Raw genomic sequence first — 22,831 nt, forward strand, 5'->3', positions numbered from 1 at the left:
TAAACCTGTACTACATGGTATGTCTGGTGCCTGTTAACAGTACACAACTAATGTAATATACACTTCTCTCACTATTCTGTTCACCCTGTGCATCAGACCATCTGAGCATGTCCCTGCACCAATGGTGTGGATGACAGGGATGCGGCAAAGGCTTCATTATATGCACAGGGTGATAATGTTTGCCAGGGGCATAGGCTGCACCAATGGATGACATCATGTGTGTGGGTAAGGGCCGGTGATATGATTGGACATGTCAGTTCAGTATGCATGTGGGTGTTGTGGTGCCCTACAGATGTGTTTGCTGTGTGCATGTATGTGTGCACACAGTTCTGCCTTTTGTGAGGCCTACACAGGGGTATTATTGACAGCTTCAGGTTGTACAGACCAGGTTGTACAGCTCACTGTGTCCGGCCATGGCCACGTGACCTGTGCCTGCCAGGAGTTGCACGGGCACTACCAGGTGGACGTAAAGATTGGCTACTGTCTGATGACACATGTCCACTGGAACCGTGTCCCCACTGGGAACATCCAGGGCCATGTCCACATGGCCTGCTGTGTCCAGGTGTGGACAGTGCAGCACCAGCTGCACTGCTACTGCTACCGGCACTATGGGAGTGGGCATGTGTGGTGGCACGCTCACGTTGACCTGCACTGGGTGGTGTAGCTGGCCTACGTCCACATGGCCTACACCTCACTCCTACCAGATGTTCCAGCACAGACAGCTCACACTCGTGGATTGCCATGCCACAGCCAAGGATTCTGACCATGTCACCCAATCGCCTGTCCAGAACATCAGCAATCTGCTGTTGAGCATTTGTCAATGCCTGGATGTTGTCGTTTAGGGTACAGATAGCAGCCCTCTGCAGCCTCTGCCCTTCTCTGTTCTGCCGTTCAGCATGTGCCTGTGCCACCATTACAGTCTGGAACATGCGTCTGGTGATACCAGCTGCTGCGCTCTGTCCTGTAGGTGCATGTCTGCCAGAGGTCCTCCTACGAGCAGCACCGGCCACATGCCTGTGTGGCACATCTGCAGTCATTACACTGACACCATGGTGTGGAGACACACCTTCTGTAGCCACCACACATTCCTGTTCCATGCTAACAGATGCTGACTGTCCTTCCTCTATGGCCACTGGTGATGCGGTATGTGTTGGCAGCAGATCTGTGTGCGGGGAAGAGGGGGACATAGCTGGGATGGCAACCATTGGCACAGATTCTGCCCCTGACAACCCTGCCTATACCTCATGCATATGTTCATCACTGCTAGTATCTGTGGGGACACTAACATCAGATGGACCGCAGAAGGGTAATGCACCTACATCACCTGTGAATGCAAAGAAAGACTCTAAATTACAATAGACACACACACACACACACAGACACAGACACACAGACACACCATGCATGTGATTTGACAGACGGCATGCAGCATGCCTGTGATACAGCAGACGGCATGCAGCTCAGACATTAATAGTGTTAGTTAGCATACCTCCCTGGGGTGCACACTACAGCAAGCAGGTGTCATATCAGTAGCCATGCAGTTCACACAATCATGGTAGTATGCATGCATCCCCATGATACAACATGCAGACCAGAACAGGATAACAGTACACATGGCTGACGTGACCTTGACATGTAATCTGCTGATGTGTGCATTAACATGCATACATGTCTGACACAATGGTGTCCTGACACATGTACAGCATCGTAATGGGCATCACATTGCAGTGTTGTCTGTATGCCCTACAGATAGAATGCATGTTTAGCAAATGTGCATGAGCATGGAAGGGTAGTGTGAGCCATCTACATTGCTATACAGTGTGAGGTACAGACACTGTGCCATTGCATGGCATCATGGCATCATGAGGCGTCTATATTGCTATACAGTGCATAATATGTACACATTGCATAGCCATAACTGCATGCTTACCCATGACATAACTGTGGATTGTGACTCACGATGCTGAGGTGTATACACACCAAATCATGCTATGTCATGTGACAGGTCACTGGAGGACCTACAGATGACACCCCTGCACAACTACTACAGAGTCTTAGCTGCCTGGCAACCATGTCCACACATGGCAGACTTGACAATTCACCATGTCCCACATGACATTGATGTATCACACACGTGAGGTGCACAGCTAACGGTGATGTCCTACAGCAGCAAGGGAAATGTACAGTATCTGTGGCCTGATGTGGTGCCAATGTCTGTGGAAGCTGTAGAGGCGACTACTGTCATGCTATGACACAGTCGTGATGTTCAACACATCTTATATGATAGACTTCAGTGACACCTCCACTAGCTGTGCACAGGCTTTTAGGATGTCCACTGTACCACATCAACTGTATAATCAGTCAACTAAGGCTATAATTGGACCATGTGTGGACAATGTGCAACAGGGTGTATACACATCACATCTACTGTGTGGCTACGTGTCTTAGGCCATCCCCCATGGCCATGTGTGCACGTGTTGGCCAAATGTGTGTGATGGCCGTCAGTCTCACATGTCTGTGTTGTCCAATGACATACACCCATAGATGTCAGATATGTCACCATCCACAGGGCTATGCAGACAATGGGTTGTATGTTTGGTATGTGGGGTATGGGTTATGGGATAGTGTGACAATATTGCAGCCAGAACACTACGTGTCTGGGACATGTCAGATGGCACATCACAATGTGTGCACCCATTGCAGGGGCATATAACACAATGGTGACTCCTGTGGGCTGCCCATATCACAGCTCACTGGGTGGTATTGTTTGCATACCACACATGTTGTTTCAATGTATAGTACATATGCCTACATTGTACAACACCTCCACCGTTGTATGCACAGCTGTCTACACATGTAGCAATGACGAATACTGTGGTGTCATGTCGGTGTATCATTTAGTTTGTATATATTGCACATGGGTGGCCAGAGTGAATGATGGGTGATGTGACCTGTATATCGTGACTGGACCGAACATCATGTGTACAGGTGTTAACTGGCTACATGGCGAATAGATCTATGCTTTAACATGCCTGATACTGATGACAGTCTCACCTGCAATGGACTGATGTCTGTGCGGCATGCCAGAGGTACCTGTATAGGGGTGACACAGCAGTTTGAACATTATCCATGACTGTATGACAGCCACATGGTGCACTGTGCATGTTAACACATTCACCTGTTCAATAGCATATAGTATGCACAAGTGTGCATACACAGGGTAGCATACTGTAGTATGCAGCATGTGTGTAAAGATACCTGGCATATGATGTTACATTACATAATGTACAGTGACGCATGCAACTAAATGGGATATAATAGCCATATGTGCAGTAGTGACTTACCTGGCAACTCCAGGCTCATTGATTGGGAGACACCCACCTCCACGATGGCAGCTAGTGTTTGAGGATGCTGTTCTGAGGGTGTCCCCAGACTGGCCAGTAGCTCCTCGGTGTGTGTGAGTGGGGGCCGGGTTGGTGGCCCACCACCTGTTCCACCTTGTTCCCTGGTGATTGCAGTGGCACACTGTTTTGCATGCCATATCAAGTCCGTGCAGTGTCTGTGCACCTGCTGGTAGGTGCGGTTATGGCCACCCACATCATTCACCCTCCTGCGAAGATCCTTCCACAGGTTGTCACGCTGCTGGGCATGCTGTGGCACATGGCTGAACAACACCTCATAGTTCTCGTGGAGGTACAGGATGAGGACATCATCCTCCTGGTGGCTGTAAGCTGGCAGGCGGTACGAGGCATTATCTGTAAGACATAATGATGGCGACAGGTCACAGTATCAGAAATGTACAGAGATATTGCTGCACATACATTTCTAGGAAATCTAGTACATCTGCGCAGTTATCTTTGATATCATCATGACAGTGACACGACTGACATGTTTGTGTCACACACATGTAACACCCGTTATGCATTGGATATCATCACCATATATGTGTGTCACCTCATTACATTGTTCATACTCCATGTGAATGCTGTCTTGATGTGGGCATGTCTGTTTGTCTGCACTGGTGTTCTTACCTATCAGCACATGCCTGGATGTGTCCACGGTAATGCTGTTGACCTTGATGCTGTGTATATGTCACATATCAACATATACACTGCCTTAATGGACTTGAGCAGTGACAATGCACACATACACATGGAAACCTTTACATGCATGTGTTTTGCCATATACATCTACACGGCACTGTACAGCTGTTCAACATCCTGCCATGGATCGCCTGTGTTGCACATGTGATAGACATGGGACAATGGCTAGTCGGACGTCATTCGCAGGGATGGTTATCAACTATAGCATGTACGGGCAAGGTTTCCTAGCTGTATCGAACAGCCATTTTGCCACCGCGAGGTGCATCAGTGCCACATTACTGATCCAGGCAGTTGATACTACATCTACCATGCGGCCATCACACCATGTATGACAGAGATGACATGTGCAGCTTTGATGGACAGGGTTGCATGGTATGGCGGGAGTATGTCACATGTATGGCACAGGGATCTGTCCAGCATGTGGCGATCCTAGTAGTAGGACGGTGGCTGTCCATGATGTATGCCTTTCAGATCAGGATATGGACATGTAGCATGTCCAACATCATAGTATAGCACATGTCTTTATGCAAGGTAGACAGCATGCTGCATAGTGGAGGTGAGGATTGTGAAGGCTGGTATCGCCCATCCACGCATGGCCAATACCCCTTAAAGGTGATATGTGATCCAATATTTGTCACCCAAGTGCTGTGTATGCCTGGCCAATGCTCTCCATGCTCATGGATGGCACCCTGTCATGACATGGGTAACTCGTATGAGTACCTAAGGGGCCTGGAGACATCACCAACTCAGGGAGGTGAACTGCACAGCACCATCCCTTACACAGTGTCCATAATGTTGACTGCAGCCTAGGTGGTAGTTAATGGGTACAGGGATATTCACCTAGCGGTGGCAATGCTAATATCATCCGTCAGAATGTGCACATATGTCACACACCTCACTCACAAAGCCCATTCTGTATGTTGTTCACAACACTGAGACAGCTATTGCTCATAGGTCATGGCCATTCACATCCTTACATACACAGATGCCTCACATTTGTCTGTGTGGTATGGGCTACAGTGAGGGTAGAGTACAATGCATTAACCTTGTTTTACTGTAGCTGGCACTGGTGTGATATGTACATGTCACTCTGGCACCTTTTGTAGTGTTGATTCTGTCAACAGTCCACTGGTAGAACACTCCTGTGACATACGAAGGTATATGTAGTCAAACATCCATACTGTCATGTACATCTGTACTGCTAACATCTACACTGATAATGGTTCATGGACTTGCAGACCATACTCTGCAGGGTTATAGTGTGGTGCCACCAATTATGACTGTCGTCACTACTTGTGGGTTGATTTTATCCAACACCCTATCTGTATTGTATTTCCATGCTCAGCACTTGTTCAGAACTTGTGAGCACTTCATGAGCTACTGATTAATATAGCACCCATTCCACACCATTTCTCACAAGTACACTGTCTGTCCTTACATTTCCAGCTTGCTTACAGTACAACAGCTGTTGTACACACGTAACTCACATATCTTGTGAGACATGGTTGTATATACAGGCATGTCCAACTGTCACGTACCAGTGCTATTGCCTGTCTATATGATGAGTATGTCGTACATATGGCAATAGAGCAATTGTCTCATGTACACAGTCAATGCTCACCTCCCAACATACGACACTACAGCCTGTGGGAGATGCACATATGCAGCCCTGCTGGGGGTAATTCTGTCACCAACCCTGACTGCACCTGACAATCATGTGGGGATGTGTAACATTCGCAACACACCCCACTCATCACATAGTCTCACAAGATCTCCACCACCACAGGCCACACATACGAGTACAACTTGTGCAGTACCTCTCCATACTCTGTGTAGGCACCAAAGGCAGCCCCCATCACCAAATACAACAACAATAACTTATAGCCCACAGACTCATGTGTGCCCATCACATACAGCCAATAGGGTGTTATAACATACACAACACACCTGTCATAGGTGACGCTGTAGGCAGTCACACTGATGTTCCACTCAGCAGGCTACGCAAGGCGATAGTCGCTTACATCTTGCTGTCGGGTAACTGGTTCTGCAACATAACCTATGCACCCATGCCACACCTCACCAGGTACAATTTGACTGTCATTCTCCGTGTTAGTGTAACTGCCCTGAGATGCAATTTCACAGACTACATGTGCAGGGACATGCAATAGCTCACCGGTCTTGTAGCCCTGAAGGTATGGGCCAAGCCCTGGGGAGCATTATGCATTCATCCGGACCTGATACCACTGTACAATGACTGACTTCAACAGTTGCCTATGCTTCTGCTGTCATTCCACAGGCATCTGGTATCTGTCCGCTTTGACTGACATGGTCAACAAAACACGATGCTTTGGCACAGCTGACCTGCACTTGTCAGCCCTGGGAGTACAGATAACATGTAAGGCTCTTGCTGCTTCTATACTGCCTGTCTTGCACAGTTTCCAATAACATTCACCAGCAGAACGGGAACAGGCAAGCAGAACATGGGGTCATGTGACGCAATGCTTGACATCTTCATCTCTGATGCACGCAAGCAAGGCACTCCTTATAATGGACCACTTCAATATCTCTGCAGTGACTGGGACCTGCCTCTAGGCTCTGCAGAGCACACCTGCAATGACATGTTATACACAGACCATACCTTTCAGTCATGTAACTTGGACCGGCACACCCACGGCTGAGGTGTTCCCATATTCCACTATGGTGTACACACATCCCGGCTAGTTACTTAGCACAATGCATCAGAGGTGCTCCACGTGCAACTAACTGTGGCCAGAACTGCTATACACATTGTAACAAGCTACGGATTTAACAACATACCCCATGGTTACCAGACCTCATTTCTTAGTGTATTGGACAGTAGGGCTCAGACAGGTACTACTGATGTGAGACTGACACTACCCCACACTTAACTGGGATAGCCACTCATGTACCGACACATTAGGCCAAAGCTGTCCGGGTTCATAACCTCCACTCGGCTGGATCAACCCATACACACCACATCCAAGACCAACAATATCCTTGACATGGACACTACCAACATGTGACTGGTGTTCCACCTGGGGTTATTCCCTCATTGGTGGATTCCGAACATATGCTAATCACCCTTGTTATCCACATCCCGGCACCACACCCTTCACGGCATATACAGTACAAGAGTACTACAATGCCTACTACAGACGTCTTATGACAGCAGTAGTTAACGTCATGACACCCGTGCAGATGGACAATGCACATACAAATGCTGAAGCATACCCCAGTGCACTTTATTAGCACGTACACGACTGCATGGATCATGCTATTCCACACAGAGCCATGATGGTACCCACCAGATAACGGATGCCACTCTGGGGGTCCAGTTCCATGGACATAATTTACAACAGGTGGAGGCTGTTGCAAAGTGGAGTACAATCCCATGGGTGGGGTAGCTCAATGGTCAGCCTCAGTAGGGCTACAGGCTCCCTCATCACATACTCCAAAACTAGCTACGTACACATTACTGTGACACATTCCAGGGTGTACCACAAGGCATTATGGAGGTATATCAGTAGTCAATGGCAATACCACATCTGCTCTGACATACAACAGTTACTCAGGAACATTACAGAACCAGGTGATGTTGGCAACATGCTGGCAGATGGGTTCAATGCTAACATTACACCCTCTCACTCCCTACCGGGCCACAATCCATGCAGGAATATTGCGGTGTCCCTGTGGTCACACCTACACAGTACTAACCTGCTAATATGGCCTGGAATACTGTCCCCATGTGACTGTCCAACATCCCAAGCTGTGATTTACACAAACCTCTGAACGACATGTCTCCCCACCCGGCCACCATATTCAGTAATAGCCTCGTATCAGACATTGCGGCCCCTGAATGGCACACAGCAACAGTTATCACACTCCACACAGGTGGCGCCACAATGCACAAGGGGGACTATTGCCCTACACACCTGACTGGACTGTTCTGCAAGGCTATGGGGCACATCATCATGGAAGTCATTCACAGAGACATTGGTGGGCTCCGGTCCTTTGATGCCACCCAGGTTGGACTTGTTAGGGCCAGAGCATGGCTCCTACACCTGGAGGACTCCTTTCATACAGTTACCAGGGTAGTTGATGATGGTAAGGGGGTCCACACAGCCTACATTGTCCTCTCATTACCTTGCAGCACCGTTGTCCATTCTGGTATTGACAACATACACATCCACCTGCACATCGACCCCTATGTCTCAGGATGTTAGGCAAAGTGGCTCACGGACAGGACACACACAATGAGGGTAGCATACCATAGTACCTACTGTATTTCAGTTACACTTGGAGTACCACAGTCCTCAGTCATAGGGCCCCTCATGTTCGGTATATGCTTCCCTGAGGTACAGGCTAACACAGAGGGACTTTCCCTGCCTAGCTTTACAGACAACTGCATACAAAGTGCCATGATTGATCCTCCAGCTGATACTGACCCCCTCCATAAGGGTGTCACTGTGACGGATACCTGATATCAATATCATGGCCTCAAGCTGCATGACACAAGGTGTATGAACATCCCCTTTGCATTACACCATTCACTCACTGACTATCACATAGGTGGTAGTCCCCTACATACATGTCTCATTGTATGTGCTCGGAGTACACACGTATGTCACACCCACTCCTTTGATAACCATATTGCCACTGTAGCGTGGATATCCTTCTACTTGGCCACACTTATCTGTACTGGGTTTGTAGCTGGAACATAGGCACCCATTGTACCTCTGAACTCCAGACGTATACACACATTCAAGGGTACAACACCCCATTTAGGGTGTACCTTACACAACAGCTACGGCTTTACATACCACAACATTAACACGCCATGACGTTTATTGAGCTCTGATGGTTGAAGTATGCGGCAGAACTACGGACACCACGTCTGTACACATTTGCATACTACATACTCAGGGGTGACCTCTGCTGAACAGACAGGGCCCATGTCCACAACAATATTCATGGATATACTCCACATAAGCGACATAAGCAAAAGCCACTGTGAGCAACATGCTCATAGATATGTGCACACACGCAACAATGAGTGAGATGTGCTTGAGGGTTACATTCCCAAACCAGACACTCATCATGCTTTGGAACATGATTCCTATGTACATCACGCAGGGACACTCAGTAGCACTGTTCATATGATACCTCACTTGGTGGATGGGAGACACATGTACACCAGGGATCACTGCTGTGGCTGTACTGTGCAGAGGTGCAGGTAACACATGGCTCTGCTGTTCACAGACAGGACACTACCCTAGAGAGGTGCTGCTGGTGTGAACACTGTAGTTGTGCTTACACAGACTTGCCAGACTGCATAGTACCCCACTTTGAACCTGTGAAGCTATTACATGTCCTTTGTGCATGGTTAATTGAGTAGCCCTTCCATTTAGATTAGCTATCATGCTATTACAGTGTCCTGTGACTACAAGCCATATGTATCGTTATTGTATATTGTACATGCCAATAGACAATACCTTTGGTATGCATGATATGCATGTTATGCTGTGTGGAATATCTTACATATCTACCTACAATATTGTACATTACACATATTTTACATAGTATCCCATAATGCAAAGCATACTTGCACAGCGGGACCACCTTCGACATGTCATTGTCGTTATATGCCCATACACATGTCTACTGTGATGGTATATCAACATATACTATCCCCTGCTATGGCACGTACTTGTTGGACATACCCTACCACTGATGGCGGGTGGTATGGAATTGTTCTGTTTAAAGCCCTCATGTAGCATCCCTTGTGGTGTCTGTGATGTTTACCTTGTGGCCCACTGCAGGGCACACAATTTCTACAAGCGTTACTATGCTCAGCAAGACATCACTACATAATACCTTTTCCCACTTTATGCATTGCGGACACTTTTAATTAATACAAAACAGGCTATACATACACTAACATAATTAATACAAAACAGGCTATGCATACACTTACATACCGAGTGTTCTACATACCTTGTTATCGTTCCAGACATTCATAACTATCTCTCTTACACTGTTTAAACAGTTCTATGGTATGAGCATACGGTTTGAATGTCTGGCAAGTCATCCTTATATACGTCGATACCTGTAACATGTGGTTTCCTGCTGCCAATTGGTGTTCCTGAGTGGCTTATTACTTGCACATCAGCTGTGCAGCTAGAACATTCACCAATTATGTGGCAATTGAATTCTCCACTTGGGCGTTGCCCATTTGCCCTACCTTCGGGGAGACGGCCTGTATTGTGTTTTGTTCTGTGTAATTGCAACTGCTATGTGTAGAGACAAGTATAGTTTGGATTCATGTCCCCTGTGGATTGTGTGTGATGGCTAGAGTATGTGGTTCTACATGTGAGTGTACCTGTCCTCCCAACCATCTGATAAGGGATTATTGCAAACAAAACCTGTAACATCGCCGCTTGTTCCATTATACAATGGCTACGATTTCACATGGCACCTTTAAATGTGTCTCTCACAAGGTATGTTAACGCTTCTGCAGATGTAATTGACTGACTGGATGTTTGTGCTGTAATTACAGTCTGTATTGCTATAGTTACATGTGTGGGGGATGTAGGTGGGTGTTCATAGCATATACAGGTTTGTGGGGCTTGCATTTCTACATATTCCATATATGTGTGTGGGCTCCTTCCCTAATTAAAGAGCTATCAGTTAGTAGACTTTTGTTACGGGATTATACATTGGGCCATTGTTAATTGGTTTCTATATAGTATGCAGGTGAGGTTGATACTTCCATACCTCTGGAATTACAGTGATATGTAAAGGGATGTTACTAACTGACAGCTATCCCGTGTATTTCTGTCCCAGATATTTGCAGTCATTGCAGTTGTGTTGGTAACTGAGCCTCTTTGGCATGGGTTGCCACCTTTTCAAATGGACATTGTGGGACACTTGCAAGACACACATCAGTGTTTACAGGCCGACACATACCCACAGTCAGTACACAGGATAGCACATACTTTTATCCTCAATACATACTTATTGTTGTAGGACTTTGGCTACTTATCATATTGCATGTAACATTTACGTTTCTTACATACAGGCATAACTATTTAATGCAACTATTACATAATATATGGGACATAATAATGTCCTACAATCTCGGACAGTTGCCCTTTGTAATGTATTATGTCAGGACACTGCCCAGGGAGGGGCTGTCCCTCCTAATGTGGGACAGGTGGCAACCGTATGCCTACGGCTAGCTATAACCACACCTACCGTAATGATCTACCTCCGAGTTGGAACTAACAGACACAAGATGCAGACACACATTACAGTCACACGGAAATGCACACGGCACCCTCAACACACACATACACAGACTACGGCAATCACAAACACAGTTAAACACAGTACCTACGTGGACCGCAACACCGGCAGCGGTAACTAAATGTCCCTTCTTATCATGATAATATTACTCGCGGTTCTAGTGTTCCGGTACTGTGTTCTTTCGGTCTTTCAGCCTCGTGGTTATGCGTGTCGGTATGTGACACATTCCATAGTTGGCAGCGTCCTATTTATTTGTACCTCCAAGGTTTTATGAATGTCATTGACCTATCTATATATTTGGAGATATCGGTGAATCCGTATATATCAACATATATCTCTCTATCACCCTTTCTATCTGTATTATATCTATGTATATATGTATGTAGATATATATATATATCTGACAGGGAAAGTGACCGGCAAACTACACCTTTCATTATGTACTTGTCAGTGTATACTGTTTCCTGGACTCTGCATGTTTGTGTCTGAACCTCTCACATTACACACCTGCCATAGGTACATCTTGGCTACCATAGTGTTAGGTGATTGTATACATGATTGCGTGTTCTACTCCTAGCAGTGGTCGTTTTACCCCTCAGAGCAGGCGCTATTAGTACAGGGGTGAATAATGCTGGTTTCACCTGTTCTGGACATCACTGACCGTGATCTGCATGATATTCAGAGCAGTTTAGCCCTGTTTCACGCATATCTGTATACTCATATTTAAACGACACTTACCAGCACTGAGCAATGCATATTCCCGCTAACGTGTGCCAAACATGATCTGATGACCTGCATCCGACATGCATTATTCGTGCCTTCAGGATTACGTTACATCCCTTGCAGGACGTGGGACCGGGAACATGCACGATGGTCACTGCATTTACCACTTGGCCATCTGGGATTTGTACACGTGTTATGGCATTTTGTATGTGGAGTATACTATGGCTGTTACTCCATACCGCACTCACATGGGTAACTCAGTTAGTTTACATATGGATGAGTCCAATTACTGGTATGTCCATGTGATGTTTACTGGATATGCTCCAGCATTGGGTATGTATATCACAGTGAGCCACACACAATAATGTGTTACACTTTCAAACGAACGTAGGTGGAGCATCCTGGGGTGACGAATACCTGTCATGGGTACACCCCATGCCTTGACACAACATCCATGATTACATTATGTGGAGCCCCTCATTAATGCAGCAGGGAATCCGTGCAGAGTGTGTGCAGAACAGTGCTTACACACATGTGATCCCGCGATTGCCTCTGCACCACTGAGCGACAGTTGGTTACTCGGTGTTGTGACGACAACAGACACTGTTTGCCTTGTTTGGTGTATGACCTCTGACAATTGGGTGTGTACCTACCGATGTACCTAGGAGCCTATACACACAGCACCAACATCTGCTGATAGGCACATGTACTGTTCAGGTGTTGACATTCCTTTTTCCAATAGCTGTTGTGTGTACAATGTTTGAGGGCTGCCTATGTAGGATTCACACAGTAGGCCACCTATACATTACAATTTACAGGTGGTCATGTGTGTGTGCCATCCATTTTACTGTGTGTGCAGGTGGAGAGGTGTGTCAGTCCGTAGGGGCCTACACTGTCAGAGTATGTGCTATACGTTCCCTCTTTGCCAAGGCGTAGGCATATTGGGCACGCCTCCATCTACCTACTGGGACTACACAGGGTGTTTGTGGTCTGAATCCCTCTGTGCCTGTGATGGCCTTGGCAATTGCGGTGGGCTATGAGGGCCTTTACCATTTTGTCCCTGCTGCAGCTGTTTCCGCAGGATCATGTCATGTAGCATGGCACATACTATGAAGATGTGGGCACACGTGCCTGGAGAGTACTGCAAGGCTCCACCAGATGTGTCCAAGCAATGGAACCGTGATTTCAGCATCCCGAACACATGCTCTATGATGATTTTGGTTTGTGCGTGTGCCTCATTATGGAGTTCTTGCATGGGTGTGTGTGCATTTCTGATGGGAGTCATCATCCATGGTTCCAGTGCATAGCCAGCATCCCCCACAAGGTGACCATGTGGGATATCCCCCCTGACAAATACCTGATACAGCTGTGAGGCATGCCAGATGTGGGAGTCATGGTAGCTTCCAGGGCTGCCAGCACACACATCCATGATAATGCCATGGGCATTGCACACGACCTGGCAGATGATGGAGTGGAATCCCTTGTGGTTTATGTAGCGCCTACCATGCTCACCAGGTGGTGACTTGATATGTATGTGCGTGCAGTCTATTGCACCCAGTACCTCCGGGTAGTGTGCAACATGGTGGAAGTGACGCATATTGCTGGCCAACTCCTCCTGAGTTCGGGGGAAGTATATATGCTCATTGGCATGTGGTAACATGGCATCCAGGAACTGGTGTAGTACCCTGGATGCTGCTGCCTGTGAGATCCCCATTATATCTCCAGTTTGCCTTTGAAAGGTACCTGTGGCTAGTATTCGCAAGCTTACACATACCTTCGTGTCCACTGGGATGTGTTCCCCTCTGTTGTTTCCGGTTCTCAGGAGTGGCCGGCACAGCTCAACTATTTGCTGTAAGAAGTCCCTGTCCACCCTGTATCGCTCTACTATCTCCAGATCATGTAGCCCCTGGTAGGTTACCCTTGGTCTGAACACTCTTCTCCTCCTCCGGGGCCTGCGGTGGTTGTCAGCATCATCCTCCACAACACCGTCAGTCTCTAACACATGATGATAAATCACAGCTATGGCAGCTCCCAACATGTACATTTTAAAAGTTCCCCATGTGTTTACACCTATGGTGCAGTGTTTGGGAATACACAGGTGTGTGTAGGGTGCTTTCACTCTTTATACTATTGTGCTGTGAACACCGATGATGTCATAGGGTGTGTATGTACGATCGTAGCTACAGGGTATCTTATGTGTTTTACTACAGGAACTACTAGTGTGGTGCCTTTGGTGTTGATTTACATTTGGCTGCCGTGGATTACCTCTTGCCCTTCCCTTTACATTTCTTCACATTTCACCTACAATTTTCTGGCATGCATCCAGCAGCCTGCTTTCATTTGTACTTTCCTAGACCTGGCTTATCTTGCGTAATGTGTTCTATTGCCAATCTACTGTAGGTTTGCTTTGCTCTGCTATGACAGTTCTCTTTTCTTTGCAATCCAATGCCTCCCCTATCCTGTTTTGCAGGTTTCTGCGAGCAGACTTGTCAGCTGCCGTCGATTGCCCGCTGTGAGTTAATAGGTGTTAATTGCTCAGTTGTACTCTAATTACCTTACTGCGGCATTTCCTTCTTTTCTTCCCCTGACCTTCCTGTTTGTGCTATGGTTCGTGGCGCGTGCATCCGCTTACTGGGTTTTGGGCACGTTTTCATCCCAGTACACATGTGCTTTCGGGCACCATGTGTGCTCTCAGCTAAACGATTCTATACCTACCTCCCCACCCCTGTCCTGCAGCTTTGCTTAGCAATGGCCAGGCCAGATTTGCATTGCTCCAATGTGCTTACAGCTACAGTGGCACGCCCCACTGCTGATGTCATGTATACCTCTGAGCCACTCCTCGGTGTTATAGTGCTGCGCCGTATGGTACATCCTTAATCCGGCGGGACATTTGCGATTCAGTATTCCCTGCCTCATTTGCATGACATTGACTACTAATTCATAGTTACCGCGCCGAACACTGTCACAGACCCTTAGCAACCCTTGCAGCTTGGTTGTGGTGTACCATGCATACCATTGCGTATTATGGTGAAATCCTGATTTGTATTACATTGCGATTTTATGACACTTGTATATATTTTCTTTGTGTTCCAGTTTGCGCACACATGCCCTGCGGTTGTACTTTGCATTACTGTGGACATGACATTAAATGTTTTTTTTTAGGTGTTGTGCATCTTTTCTTATGCCATTGGCTGTGTATTTAGCCATTGGCATATGTTAACTTTGTAATACATGAGTCTGGTCCACTTCCATAGCTCCGATGTTCTGTTTGGGAAAATGTAAACCGTGTTTTTTGGTTTACATTTCCGTGGGCTTACGCTGTGCCTGCACCACTTCATGAATCGCTATTTACCTTCATTTGCATGGTGCGGCACTGCGCATGGGGTGATTAGCATACGTAAGCTGAGGGCTGCACAGTTCTGGCATACGCCAGTAGTGCACATGGAACTGGATTGTACCTGAATCGCTCGACGGCAATATTTGGCATTATACTGCCTACGCTACACCTGCTCCTGGCGCAAGCTTCATGAATCCCAGGGAAAATTTTAGACATTTTTTATCTTGTTCATTTATATGTTTGATTATCTGAACAGTTTGATTATCCAAACTACCCTAGGTCCCAATAAGTTTGGATAATCAACTCTCTACTGTAATGCATTTTTTTTGCATTAAGTTTAAGACCATGACTTTGGCACCATTCATTATAAGACCTTGCAGGATGTTAACATCGCTAGGGGTTTCAATGATCACTCCCAGTTTGCAGTCATCAGCAAACTTTATTGGCCACAGCTCTTTAGTTTTAGCCTGTACTTCAGAGAAGATTCTGAACATTAGGGGTCCCATAACCGGTCTCTGTGGAACACCACTAGTTATAGGTCTGCTGGAGGAGGTGGAGTCCCTTATTTTGACTGTATGAGCTTTATCAGTGAGCCAGTTTGCAATCCACCTGACAATATATGAGTTGATACCCAGCTGGGTGAGCTTATCTATGATGCCTGAGCTGGGGATTGTGTCAAAGGCCTTGGCTAAGTCTAGGTAGGCCGTATGCACAGATTTGCTCTCATTTAGGGCTTTGGTGATTGTCTCAAAGAAATCCACCAAGTTTAATAGGCATGATCTCCCCCTGACAAAGCCAAACTGGGTGGGGTCAATAGTTTGGAGATTTCCTGTATATTTGTTAATACGGTCCATGATGATTTGTTCCATGGCCTTGCAGATAAGGCTCGTCAGGCAAATGGGTCTATAGTTTTCGGGGTATGTGTATACATCTCCTTTGTGCAAAGGAATGATGGTATCTTATTACACTTTCCCTTCTATCTACTGCTGAAAACATTTAACTGATTATATTTCTTAACAACCTACTCCTACTTAATCCTCATTCTCCCTCATTGTACCACTACTTACCCTGTTCAACCCAGATGTCAATCTTTGCTTTCCCTTATTTTTCTTTGTATTTTTGTCTGTTATAACCTTATTCAAATGCACAGGTAATCTCTTATTTCCTGCTCTTCTGACAGTCACAAATTGTGTATGTATATATATATATATATATATATATATCTATATATATATATATATATATATATATATATATATATATATATATATATGATGCATATATGTACTGGATGCAATCCAACAAGCAAGATAAGGACTCTTTATTGGAGACTAATGAAATGGAGTGAATTTTCTCACCAGAATATAAAGCAAAGGAAAAAGCAAAAGGACAAGATGGACGATACTGGAGTCCTGTAAAGTTAAGATGAGACTGCTGTGGAGAAAGTAAGGCACAGAACATTCTGATTAATAGATAGGGTAGTCTCATACTTGGAAAGTCCAATGGAGCATGGACAAAAAATTATCATAGAGCTTAAATCTGTGGTTCCTGTTGAAATGGAATTGTTGGAAGAGTGAAGACAGGACAGACAGGACCAGACTTGGACATAACAATGGATTTACAATGATGATATTCAAAAATGGCTACTAACGTATACAGTTTAGGCTGAATATTCAACAGCATATGGGAAAAGTGTACTTTTACTGGAGGAATAACTGAACTTTTTTCACTGATGGAAGAATATATCAGAGGAAAACTTACACCATTGAATTTTGACTTACTACAGCACACACCATGCTTAACTGTTCCAGGGGACAAATGAACTGAGGTGATTCTTATCAGAGATTGTTTCTAGATGTAGATATTAGGAATGGAAAATTGTACAGGGGAGCATTCATAGGTTCATAGGTTTATAGGTTCATAGGTTGGTACTAGGCTATCGGCCCTAGGGCCTATACAAGCCTAGCCATAACAATTCCCTGGATATTTCTTCCCACAATATTTACTTCTCTGGACCCCTGTCTAGCTGGGAGACTGACATGATCCCCGGGGTGAATTTCCTATCTCCCATCCAATCATAAAGGTTCCTTTTGAAAAGGACCAAGGAGGTGCTCTGCTTGACATGTATGAGCAGTTTATTCCAGAGTATAGGGAGTCTCTGGGTCGGGAACCTATCCCTCCAGCATGTTTTGTTCATTGTGATGACAAGGTTTAGATCCCTGGTGCATGTGGCAATGAGGGATTGGGATTTCTTTAAGTGGAGCCTGTCTAACAGCTCAGGGTTTGACATGGCCTTGTATGTTAAGCAGAGATCACCTCTGAGTAGACGATATGCTACAGAGTATAGCTGGAGTTTTTTTAGACGGTCAGCATATGGCATCTGCTTTAGGCCTGTGATTCTTTTAGTGAGGTATTTCTGTGGCCTTTCCAGCTGTTGCAGATGTCTTGTGAGGTACATACCAAATACGGCATTATACTCTATAATGGGTCTAATGAGGGATGAGTACAGTGGGACAATGACCTCCTTTTTTCTGGATGAAAAGCCCTTAGTGATGAGGTGTGCCACATAGAAGAATTTTCTGACTGTTGTGGTGATGTGGTTATCGAAAGTGAGACCATTGTCCACCTGTGTCCCTAAGTCTCTCATCACACTTTCGATGTTTAGTGTACTGCCACCTATGTGGTAATTCATGGGTACATGTTTTTTTTTCAAAGGGGATAACTATACATTTCTTGGCATTAAGCTTGAGCCCATGGCTCTGGCATCAGGCATCTGTTTCTGTAAGGCCCTTTTGTAGAATATCCACATCATTTGGGGATTCAATAATGGCTCCCAGTTTGCAGTCATCTGTGAACTTTGTTAGCCAGAGTCCCTTAGTGTTGGCCTGTACTTCAGAGAAGTAGATGCCAAACAAGAGTGGTCCCAGGACTGAACCCTGAGGTACTCCACTTGTCACTTGTCTGGAGCTGGATTTGGAGTCAGGTACGTTTACAGTCTGGGTTCTGTAAGTAAGCTAGTTGGCAACCCCTTCGAGTGACATAGGGATTTCTGCCCAGCTTAGTAAGTGTATCTATGATTCTAGAGTGGGGGATGGAGTCGAAGGCCTTGGCGAGGTCCAGATAGGCTGTGTGGACCACCTTACCCTCATCCACATCTCTGGAGACTGATTCAAAGAAGTCAATCAGATTCAGGAGACAAGATCGGCCCTTCACAAACCCAAACTGGGAGGGGTCCAGTGTTTGAAGGTTGCCAATGTCGTTGTTTATAAGTTCCATGATAATGCGTTCCATGCCCTTGCAGATTAGGCTCGTCAAACTGATGGGACGGTAGTTCCTGGGATCCAAGGTGGATCCCCCCTTGTGGAGTGGGATAACTGTAGCTGTGTGCCACTCAGTGGGCATGAAGCCTGAGGTGAGGCTATGATTAAACATGACACTTAGGTGAGGTGCCAGTTCATTTTGTAGTTCATGTAGTACACAGCCTGGGATGTCATCTGGTCCCATGGATGCTGTATTCTTAGCTTTGGAGAGTGCGTTTTCTACCTATGTGGCCATGATTACTTGAATTTGGCAATCGTTTGGTATTGAGATGGGCCCTTTAGTGAGTGGGGGGTGAAGTTGGCTCTAAATTTAAGAGATGAAATATTTAATTTAGTAAACATATATTGTTTTTGCAATGACAACTGTCATTAAGAGTAGTGGAAGAGAACACAATGAAGCTGGAAGATAACAGCTTGTCTCACTGGAATTTTATGTGTCTGAACAAGAAAATAAGGAAAACCAAGGAAATGATAAGGAGCATGATAATGCCTCTGACAATTCTAGTTCTAAGTGTGGGATTCATTAATGTTTGAAGGAAGCTTTATATGTTGAGCTATTTACAAAATTTCTGTGCAGCCATACTGATAGCTGTATAGAGTGAGTTGTGCCCTCTCATATTTAGAATATGGCAAACTCAAAAGACAAGCCACCCTGGTGGAATCACAATATCAGTCAGTTATACAACAAAAGAAAAAAATCTTGGCCAAGCGTAGAAGGAACAAAGCTATATATTCTAAAAGCCTCCTAATCAATCTAAACAGGCAGCTAAGAGATTAATTAATACTTCCAGGACTATATTTGAAGAAAAAATAGCTTCTCGGACAAAAGACAACCACAAAGCTTTCTACAATTATGTCCATAACCTCAAGGGGAGCTACACAACAGTGCACAGAGCTTGTTGTAATTGGCATTACCACACTGAACTAAAGGCCATTGCCAAACTTTTGGCTGACAAGTTCAGCTCAAACTTCTCCCCCACTCTCCCGCAATAGTCAAAAGGAAATACCGCATACCACAGTCCCCCAAATATTACTAGGGAACAGGTCATCGATGCACTTTCCAAAGCCAAAAAAAACAGCACTGAGGGGCCCCAATAACATCCCAGTATGTTTATTAAATAGCATGAAATATGACCTCAATGGTCTACTTGAATCACTTTTTAAATAGAGCCTTCAGTCAGGTATTGTGCCCCAGGAATGGAAGATGGCTAAGTCATTCCCCTGCACAAAGGAGGACCAACTACTGAACCGGGTAACTACAGGCCCATAAGTCTTACCAGCCTTATATGTAAAGCCATGGAAAGAATTAGCCTGGATATGATAAATGAGGACATAGGTAAGCTGCAATTTGACTTTGTTAAAGGAAGGTCATGCCTATTAAATTTGGTGAACTCTTTTGAGAACAGAGCAATGGACGAGGACAAGATTGTGAACACAGCTTACCTCAACCTGGCCAAGGCTTTTGATACAATACCCCACTCAGGCACTAGACAAGCTCACTAATTTAGGTATAAACCCTTTCAACACTCACTGGATAGCCATCTGGCTCACTGATAGGACCTAGGAGGTCAAAATAGGCGAGGCCACCTCTGACTAAAGGCCAGTAACTACAAGATTCCCCCAGGGCTTGATACTGTACCTGCTCCTTTTTGGCATATATTTCTCTGAAATGAAAGCAAATGCTGAAGGTTTATGGCTGACTGCAGATGATTGTGAGGGGTTATCATCAACTCCCCTGCAGACACTTGTATGCTTCCAGTAGGCCTTTCTCTGATTTTGAAGTGGTGCCAAAGCCATGGTCCTAAACTCAATTCTAAGAAGTCCATAATTGTCCCCTATAGGACGTCAACCATCCCAGCTAATTACCATCTTGATAATACTTCTTTAAGAGTTAATCCAGTGGTCAGGGATTTGATTGTGCACATAGATAGTAGCCTTACCTTTGACCATCACATGGCCACATTGGTGAGGAAATCTTTTTACGTTGCACAAATTATAAGTAAGGGCATGGCATCTAGGTCCAAAGAGATCATTATCCCACTGTACTCCACCCTAATCAGACCACTCATAGAGTACAATGCTTCCTTCAGTATGTGCTGACAATGCATATGCAGCAACTAAAGTAACCTCAGGGGTTCCTTACAAAAAGAATACAAGGTGAAACAAACCTGCCTTAAGCAAAGTGCCTTAAAGTCCTTTCCTCTACTCAGTCTCCTATAGATTGCTGAGAGGTGATATATGTCTGCCTTACAAGGCATCTGCAAATCCCACTCTTATGAATCTCTTACATATTTTTGAGTCAGAGTACAAGAAATACAAGGTCTAGAGACTTGAATTTTGTCTGTCAAACAGACTTTGCTACAGAGACAGTATGTGTCCCAGACACTGTCCCTCCTATGGAACAGGCTTCCCATCCATGTGAAGCTAAGTTCATCAATTACCCAGTTTGAGCACAACCTAGACCAGTGGATGGGGAATAGGAAACTTACACTGGGCCTGGCACCCATGTCCCTTCTGACAGAGATAGCTAATAAATGCCTGGCCTTCAATGTCCACTCTGGATGTAGGTCATCATTATTCTTTCAGGAAAATCTGGCTATGCTTAGAAAGCCCCCGCCCCCCCCAGGCTGTTAGCCTAGTAACCATCTATGAATATATGAATCTATGAATATTAAATATATTATTAACAACACTATGGCACCTAGGTATTGGCAAATTTATTTGTGGTAAAATAAACTAGAAAACATCACTGAAAATATGAAATACAGCCAAATGTGATTTTAAACTGTACAGTTGTGGCAGAAGCAGATTGAAGTTGAAAATTAGAATAACTACCTTCTCTATGAATATAGTCTGGTCTTTTCAAGGCATAGCCAATAAAGTACAGTAATGTAAGGCATAATGTTCCAAAGGATATTTTCATACACTATTTGTTTTCTGACCAGTACTTCAAAATATTTTCTCATATTTTTATTTATTTATTTATTTATATGTGTTTACCAGGAGTGTCTGACTGGGTAAGATCTTGTTTTCAGCGGAGGTCCAGGGAGAAAAGCTTCAACATACAAAGTTAGACAGAATAGTATTCATAATATAAGGCATAAGTAATAACAGAAATATGAAAGGTCACTGTTGAAAAGTATACAACATAAAATCTAGCATATCAAAAACATACAGAATTACACAGAAGTACATGTACATACAGAAGAGCCAGTTGACATAAAACCTTCATAAGTTAAAACTGTAGTTTCTATGCAATATCTAAACTAGCACAGAGGTACTATTCAGATCAATTCAACATGTATATTGCCTATTAATGGGGTTATATGTAACTCACAGTTTTGAGAACTGTTTGTAATTATGAGTAAGTCAGTAAGTTGCATCAGACTAGCAGAGAACAATATAATTATATAGGGATACTAGCATGAAACAATAGCTGGTATGTACGCTGATAGTGAATATGGAATAAGGCAGGGGAAAGTGGAGGTATACAGAGTTGGACAAGGTCAGCCCGTGGTGATGCAAGAGCAAAGCCAACTATTTGTTTGTTAGGTGTTCCTTAAGTAGACTTTTAAATATGTTAGGATTTGTTGTGGTAAGAATTTTCTGGGGAATGGAGTTCCAGATCTTTGATACTTGGTTGGAGAATAGAGCATCCCCAGAACTGTTATTAGATTTTGTGACCCTCAGTAATAGTTTGTTGGTAGATTGCAAGGATCTACAATTGGAGTAAGGTTGGAGAAGGTTTTTTAGGGCAGGGCAATTGCTTAGGATGATGAATGGTAGCATGAACCATTATGAGTTGCTTAAATGATATAAGATGTGAAAGTTCTAATCATTTTAGTTGCTTGAGAGCTGAGCAATGGTGAATTTGATTTGGGCAGTCATTGGGAAAAGTTGCTATTTTCTTGTAAAATGCTTTAAGTTTGTTTAGTTCAGATTTCCTCAGATTAGTAAAGATAGGGGAGGCATAAAATAGTAGGAAGAGTAGGTATGTTTTGGCTAGGGCCTGTTTGAAGGTT

The sequence above is a fragment of the Protopterus annectens genome, chromosome 5.part0 (genome assembly GCF_019279795.1).
Source record: "Protopterus annectens isolate FY-2018-M chromosome 5.part0, PAN1.0, whole genome shotgun sequence".
Classification (NCBI taxonomy): domain Eukaryota; kingdom Metazoa; phylum Chordata; order Ceratodontiformes; family Protopteridae; genus Protopterus; species Protopterus annectens.